Genomic DNA, 8,782 nt, shown 5'->3' on the forward strand with positions numbered 1-8,782 from the left:
AATTATCATGGAACCACAAAAGACCCTGAACACCCAAAGCGATCCTGAAAAAGAAAAAAAAATGGAGGCATCACAATTCTGGATTTCAAGCTACATTACAACGCTGTAGTCATAAAGGCGGTATGGGCCTGGAACAAAAATAGACACATAGATTAATGGAGCAGAGTAGAAAACCCATAAATGGACACATAACAATATGATCAACTAATCTTCGACAAAGCAGGAAACAGTATCAAATGGAAAAATGACAGTCCCTTCAACAAATGGTGTTGGGAAAACTGGACAGCAACATGAAATTCTAATGGAACTGGACCACTTTCTTACAATATACACAAAAACAAATTCAAAATGGATGAAAGACCTAAATGTGAGACAGGAAACCATCAAAATCCTAGAGGAAAACACAGGCACCAACCTTTTTGACCACGGTCGGAGCAACTTCTTACTAGACATCTCTCAGACGCAAGGGAAACAAAAGCAAAAATGAACTATTGGGACCTCATCAAGATAAAAAGCTCTGCACAACAAAGAAACAATCAACAAAACTAAAAGGCAACTGACAAAATAGGAGAAGATATTTGCAAATGGCATATAAGATAAAGGCTTAGTATGCTAAATCTATAAAGAACTTATCAAACTCGACACTCAAAAATACAAATAATCTGGTGAAGAAATGGTCAGAAGACATGAATAGACATTTTTCAAAGAAGACTTCCAGATGGCGAAAAGACACGTGTAATGAGGCTCATTGTCACTTCTCATCAGGGAAACATAAATCAAACGCACAATGAGATGACACCTCACACCTGTCAGGATGGCTAAAATTAACATGATGGGAATGCAAACTGGTGCAGCCATTCTGGAAAATAGTGTGGAGATTTCTCAAAAATATTAAAAATAGAACTATCCTGTGATCAAGCAATTGTTTTATAGGAATTTATCCAAAGGATACCAAAATGCTGATTCAGAGGGGCACAGGCACCCCGATGTTTATAGCAGCCCTATCAACAATAAGCAAATTGTGGAAGAGCCCAAATATCCATCAAGGGACGAACGCATAAAGAAGATGTGGTAAATATATACAATGGAATATCACTCAAGCATCAAAAAGAATGAAATCTTGCCATTTACAACAATGTGGGTGGAACAACAAAGTATTAACCTAAGTGAAATAAGTCAGTAAGAAAAAGTCAAATATCATATGATTTCACTCATATATGGAATATAATAAACACAACATAGGGGAAGGAAAAATAAAATAAGATAAAAACAGAGAGGGAGGAAACCAGAAGATATACTTAAATACAGAGAACAAACTGAGGGGAAGTGGGGAAGGTGGGCTGAAAGGGAGATGGGCATTAAGGAGGGCACTTGTTGAGATGAGAACTGGGTGTTATAGTATGTGATGAATCACTAAATTCTACACCTGAAATCAATACTACACTGTATGTTTAACACACTTGAATTTAAATTAAAAATATTACAAGAAAATCACATACATACATATATGAACAATTGGGAATACCTCAAAATAGCAATCTTCTGCACAGTGAAGGAAACAATAAACAAAACTAAAAGGCAACCTATGGAATGGAAGAAGATATTTGTAAATGGCATATCCTCAGGGTTAGGATCCAAATATGTAAATTTTTAAAAATTATTTTCACTTATCTGTACAGAGTGTGTGTCCATGCATACTTTGAGTGAAGAGCAAAACTCGTGTATTGTGGTAAGATCTCACTGAAACTGAGATCCACCCTCTTCCCTAAATGTTAACCGTACAGTAGAGTATTGTTAACTACAGGTGTAACGTTGTGGAGAAAACCTCTAGAACTTGGTCGTCTTGCATAACAGAAAATCACACCCCTTGATATCTAACCCTCATTGTCCCTCGCTGCCAGCCCCTGGCAAATGCCACTCCACTCTCTGTTTTATTGTTATCAAAAGCCAAATTCAGCTCCCTGTTGCTGGAAAGGTCAATGTTCAAAGTTTTACTTTTGGTGGGAAACTAATTTGAGCTTTATTCAGAAGGCCAGCCAGTGGTGAGAATGCATACTCCTGTCCAAAAGCCATCTCTGAGGGTTTCTCCCTGATGCAGGGGGTTTTAAAGGAGCAGAGCATACTTAAACAAGGGAGTTCCATGGTTGATAATATCTTTTGATCATGTGCAGACACCATGGTGCATGCCACCAAAGTTACCTCCACTCCCTGGCATCTCCAGCTGAGGAGGGAACCACACATGCATGGGAGGAGACTGCCAGAGGCCAGGAAAGAACCCCAATAAGGGATTAGAGCGGAAAACCCCTGGGGCTCACACATGGTCAGCAGTACTTTCTGTTCTCCCCAGCTGGCATAAAAGAATACTAAAATACAACCTTGTAGTTCACCAAGCATGACATGGAATACTGGGAAATGTTTTCCTCAGTAAACTCAGAGGAAGCTTCAAAGCAAAAACAAAATAAAGAAATTGCTTAAAAACTAATATCTAACCAGAATGAGACATGAAAAATGACAAAGCTATTTTTTTTCATCACCAATAAAGGTAAAATTGACAATGCCCATCTCCAATACCAAGAAAGTAGGAAGCATCAGTCTCCATAATGAGGAAAGATAGTCATCGATAGAAAGTGACCCAGCAGTACCACAGGACATTGAATTGGTAGAGAAGCTCAGGGTGTTAAATTTCCATATCCCATATTCACTAGCTTGAGGAAAGATGGAATGTGTTGAATAGAGCCATGTCTCTGGGTCCAAGTCCCCACTATGTCCATGTGAGCACTCTTGAACTGGCCCATCTGCCTCTTCCACATCCACCCCAGCTGAACTGTTGTGCAGGGTCACCCAATGCCACACTCTGGGACTGTTCCCTAACCCCACAAGTGGCTTCCAGGTGCAGGGTGCTGGCCACCTGGCTCAGCACTCTGTTCTGTCAGATGGCCTAGACCTCACTTTGCTGAGGATCCTCCATTTATCCACTCTCACTGGCAGACATCCCTGAGCAGGGGCATGAGGCTGGCAGAGGGCCAGATCACGCTGAGGGCGTCCCTCTTGAAGTTTGCACTCTGGGCAGTGCTATCTCCTGTCCAGGGTTCTCAAGGACGTCCCTCATGGCGCTACATCTCCTTGAGGTGGTAATTACAAAGAAGGAGCTGCACAACAGCAAGGGCATTCAGATGCCTGGCTGGCTGTCCTGTAGCCTGTGTTTTGCGGACAAGAGACACGTTATCCACATGCGGTGCAAGAAACCCTTTTGGTCCATACATCTGATGGTCCATACATCATCATTTTGGTTCATAAATACATCATTTTGGTCCATACATCATCTGCTGATGATGACTCAGGATGATCAGGGAGCCATGCAGATGGACTACCCCTCCATGCCTCCAGACTGTTACTACCTCAGCCATCTGGAGGAGATTCCTCTTTCCATGGTTACCATGGACATGTGCTATCAGGGCCTTGAAGGTATCATGAAGTTGGATGGCATTGCCTATGAAATCAGATACCTCAGTGATTCGCAACATTAGAACACATTGTTTCTCAGAGAGTGGCAGACACCAATGCAACGGGACCTACTGATAACCTGGGATATAAGAAGCATAGGGAACACCGTGTTCCTCAAGCAAATGCCAGTGTAGTGCTCAGGATCTCTACTAAGTTGTAGTCATCCCATCACGGAATTTTGCTCTCAGACCCTAAACAATATATAGTGTGTTCAACCACGTGTCAAAATGTGCCCAATTCCTAATAAGGTTAGTTAGCTTAATTGACTCATTGTTTCATGGCATTCATGTAAGTTACTATATTGGTTTCATGATAATTTATAATGAGAGAGAGCCAGCTAACATGGGCAAATATGTGTTGCACCAGAGTCCTTTTTTTCGATTCTATGAGTCCAAGTGTTTTCAAATTCTTAAACCACATTCATCCTTAATTGCGATTTGAGATGGATCACATGAAGTTTATTTCAGTCCAGTTGTATGCAGTATATGCCATCCACAAAGCCCCATCATGATGGGTTATTTAGGCAGACATTATTTACTCATGTCTGTCATAGCAAAACATCAGATTGCAAAAAAATATTGCCTTCTGGGTTGACACTGATGAATATGCTTGCCAGAAAAGGTCCAACTGCATTAGGACCCAATTCCCTTGTGTACCTGAAGCTTTCAGTAAGTGTTCCTTCATTCATATGCAGCAGAAAATCAGTGACAGATTAGCCAAGTGCCTCTTCAAATCTAAATGGTGCATTGAAATAAAAGCCTGACCCACAATCATTTCGGAAACTACTTAGCTGACCCAGGCAAGAATTGTGACTGCAGATCCTTAGAGCAGTGCTACAGCAATCTGTGCTGTATGAGTGATTGTATTTGAACCCATGGCAGCAAATGGAATACAGGCAGATGCTATACAGACTGCACCAACTCCGCTGCTTGGACACTCTGCAGAACAATCGAAGATATACGTGATCTTCCAGAGTACTGCCATAGGGTGTCCTTCTCGGGCCCTGATGACTTCCATATGCAAGATGGAACTGCGTGCACTGAAGAGCGCTGCTGCTATGATGGACACTGCACTGACTGCACTATGCACTACAAAGAAACTTTGGCAGAAATTCTGAGAAAGGTGAAGATGTCTGCTATACCATAAATCACAAAGGCAGCCGACATGGACACTACAGAAGACTGCGGGGAATTCAACGCTGAACCCTGTTCCCACACAGATGTGCCTTGTGGAAGGCTGCAGTGTAGGAATGTCACACATCTCCCTCAGCTGCAAGAGCATGTTGGATTCCATCTGTCTGAGATCCAGGGTTCTTATGTTTGGGGCTGGATTCACATCATAGCACAGGAACAACCAAGATTGGTTGAGAACTGGTACTTCCTGTGCTCCTGGAAAGTTCTGTCAGGATACCTACTCCAATGGCTTTGGGGCTCAGCTGAATTATGACTGTATCCCAGAGAAATGCAGTCACTGAGGGATGTGCAACCATAACAGGAACTGCCACTGCCACATAGGCTGGGATCCTCCATGGTGCATGAACAAGGCACTGGTGGGAGCACAGACAGTGGACCCCTCCAAGAATTCAGTCAGTCAGGCAAAGTCATGAATCGATGGTATATCTCAGAGTGGTTTTTGGTCACATTTATGCCATAATAGCTGCATTCCTATTTGTTGTTTCTGGAAATGTAATAACTATAAACACAGAGAAAGTTAAGGAAGAGATTTTTGGAGAAGACAATCCATAATTTAGCCTCCATGCCCTGAACAGCTATAGACAATGCATCTGGTGCATCTGTAAAAATACAGTATTTAGGCGGCACTGCTGACACCCACGTTTCCAAGGGTCTGCGGGATACACAGGGGTCCTCAGGCACATCACGGCTCTGACACCAGGTCTCTCACGGCTCACCGACCAGCACTCTGAAATAAAACTTGAAAACTGCATGCTTGTGGCCTTTATGTAGTTTTTAAGCCTGCAAGAGCCCAAACTGAGCCTTAGTTTCTGGGAAGAGGACCTGAGTTAGAGCTGTGCCTTGAGCGGAAGTGTCTGGTTCCAGAATTAAAAGAAGTTGACACAAGCTCCTTTATTGGCAACTTCATGAGTTTTCTCCAAAACTACGCTGTTGTGGACTGAAAAGTTTTTCATTCTCCAGGTAATCTGTCTTCCCCCAGTCCCATGTGGGTTCAGGATAATAGAGGGCTACCACCCACCCATACTGCCTGTCCCACACGGGGGTGTCTGTGGGCTGTGAGGGAAGGGGACTGGCATTAGGTTCCACCTAGCGCAAGCTGTGCCTCTCTGGAGAGCAAATTTCCAAATGTGGGAGACTGGGACCATGAGGCTGAAAGGAGCACCCCATAAATCAATCAGAAAAGTAGGCACAAGTGCCTATGGATGACTCTGGCATCCAGAGGGACACCGGTAAATGTGAATCCCTGCTCTCTTTCTCTTGCCTGCTTTTCAGTGAGTTTATCTTAGATAAGAATCTGCCTAGGGTTCCCACTTTGGTTTTCCAAGCACCTTCTAGAATAACACAGAGGTGAGCCTGTGAAAGTTAGCGAATTCAGCCCCATCCGCTCCCACGAAATCCTGTACTTGCTACCCTGTTTTCTATGTCCTGATCATTGCGAATGTGGGATGGAGGCCTGCCCTTCCCTGGGTCCTTGTGCCCTCTTGTTCTGGGCTCTGTAAGTCATAAATCCTGTGCTTCCATTTCCTTTGTTGGGGGTGTACTGAAACCCCACCTTCAGTCACAAGGGGCCCACACATCTCATGTACCCCAAGCGAGAGCTCAGATGCCTAGGGAGCTGCCTGTCACCCACTGTGACTTGCTGTTGCCACTTCCTTCAGCAGGTCACAGTCTACATGTTCTTAATTCAGTACAGAAGCTGAGGTCCCACAATACATTTATCCCCAAGGATGCGATTGGGAGCCTAGCTGATGCCCCCCTACAATCCCTTAGACCTAAGAATGGCTAACTCATTCCTCACCCTCGTGTCTCAGCTGCTGTGGGAAGGAGCTGGTGCTTGCTGGTGGTCTGTAGCTTTGATTTGGGCTTATGCCACGTGTTGCCAGAAACCCTCACCCTAAATTATCAGTGCCATAAAAGTTCAGACACCCTGCAGAGACCAACAAGCAGGCATCAGTCTGGGGGTACAGGGGTGTGTATTTCCTATTCACCTCAAAAGGAGGTGGACACTGAGGACAGTGTTCCTAGATAAGTGTCGAAGAAGACGCCAGCTGCTTGGTCCACTGTGTTGCAGCCAGCACCGTGGTGTTGTGCTTGATTAGCCAGCCCTAGCTAGTGATGGAGGCAAATCTACAAGGAGCATCATGGCACCCAGGGTGGAGGACTTGGCCAAGGCAAGCTCCCCTTAGTGGCTGCAAACCTCACTGCTGTCGCCAACGGCTCCCCACCTGTCAGGTGTTGAGTGGGACACCTCAGTGTGGGAGGCCACAGAACACAACTCTGGGAAGAAATAACTTCTATCCCAGATTTTCCCTGTCACGATCCACTACACCTACATGTCCAAGGACCAGCGTGAGAGACAGAAATGGTGACAGGCACCATACCATCATGAAAATTCAAGGCTTCCTAGAATCATTTGTCCAAAGGGAGCAAGACAAGGACATTGATTGGCTTTTTGTCTTCGTCATTGGCTCCGAGCTGTTGCTTACAGCACTTGACATGCTGCAGCTGACTGGATTGGTCCAAGACCACCAAAGTCATCATTCACTGAAAAACTCAAAGTATCCACAGCCTGTTTACAGAGACACCGTAGAGGAGCCTCCAGACTTTTCACTCTATCAAAAGACCATGACAAGCACGCCAAGGCACAGGGCAGGAGACACAGACAAAATAAAAGGGGGAAGGCTCTGAGGAAGAAGCTCCCCAAGCCCCCAGAGCCCACAGAGGTAGGGAGAAAGAAGCTCTGATTCCTGGGACTTGGATTTTTATGGCATGGCAGCACAGGCCCACTGGGAGAGGTCAAGCCCAGGTGACGCCATCCAACTCTAAGATAGAATGGGGACAATTCAAAGTGTGGGTTTTTGTTTTTTGTTTTTGCCTTGTGTCATGAGCCCAAGATCCTTGACCATTTCCAACCTGGAGTAGAGACCCTTGACAACACAATCTAAGGAGTTCTTCATGAAGGACCACTCTGACCTTAAGTCTGTGCCATTACATTCACAGTGGGGGAACAGGACGACATAGGCTCCTGTCCACGTGGCAAGAACCAGATCTCAGGACCCACTGTGGAGACTTTCGGTGGAGGAGGGTCCGCGTCCATGCTGACCAGAACTGGTTTCATCAGGACCCACTGTGGAGGATTCGGGAGGGCGAGGGCCCACGTCCAAACTGACGAGAACCCGGTCTCCTCAGGCCCTGCTGTGGAGACTTTGGGTGGACAAGGGCCCGTGTCCACACGGACAAGAACCAGTTTCGTCAGGACACCCTGTGGAGGATTCGAGAAGACGAGAGCCCACGTCCACACCGACAAGAACGCGGTTTCATCAGGACCTGTTGTGGATGATTCAGGAGGACCTGGGCCTGCGTCCACACAGACAAGGACCCGGTCTCCTCAGGACCCACTGTAGAGGATTCAGGGGGATGTGGCCCCGCGTCCACACTGACAAGAACCGGGTCTCCTCAGGACCCGCTGTGGAGACTTCGGGGCGACGAGGACCCGTGTCCACACCGACAAGAACCCGGTTTTGTCAGGACCAGCTGTGGAGGATTCGGGAGGACCTGGGCCTGCGTCCACACAGACAAGAACCCAGTGTCCTCACGACCCACTGTGGAGACTTCAGGTGGACGAGTGCCCACGTCCACCAGACAAGAACCCGGTCTCCTCAGGACCCGCTGTGGAGGCTTCCGGCGGAGGAGGGCCTGCGTCCACACCGACCAGAACTGGTTTTGTAAGGACCCGCTGTGGAGGATTCAAGAGGACTAGGGCCCACATCCAAACCCAGAAGAACATGGTCTCCACAGGACCCCCTGCAGAGGATTCGGGAGGACTAGGGCCTGTGTCCATGCTGACAAGAACCGGCTTCTTCTGGACCTGCTGTGGGGGATTCGGAGGACAAAGTCCCAGGTCCAAACCAACAAGAACCCATTCTCTACAGGACCCGCTGTGGAGTCTTGGGGTGGACTAGGGCCCACGTCCGAACCGACAAGAACCCGGTCTCCTCAGGATCCGTTGTGGAGACTTCGGGCGGACAAGGTCCCGTGTCCACACCAACAAGAATCCGGCTTTTCCGGACCCACTGTGGAGGATT

The 8,782-nt window shown here is 46.5% G+C and overlaps 1 pseudogene; it reads left to right on the plus strand.

Annotated features, from left to right (window-relative positions):
• The first annotated feature begins 3,006 nt into the window (after positions 1-3,006).
• LOC123386277 lies at positions 3,007-3,664 on the plus strand (annotated as a pseudogene).
• Positions 3,665-8,782: the final 5,118 nt, after the last annotated feature.

The sequence above is a fragment of the Felis catus genome, chromosome B3 (genome assembly GCF_018350175.1).
Source record: "Felis catus isolate Fca126 chromosome B3, F.catus_Fca126_mat1.0, whole genome shotgun sequence".
Lineage (NCBI taxonomy): Eukaryota > Metazoa > Chordata > Mammalia > Carnivora > Felidae > Felis > Felis catus.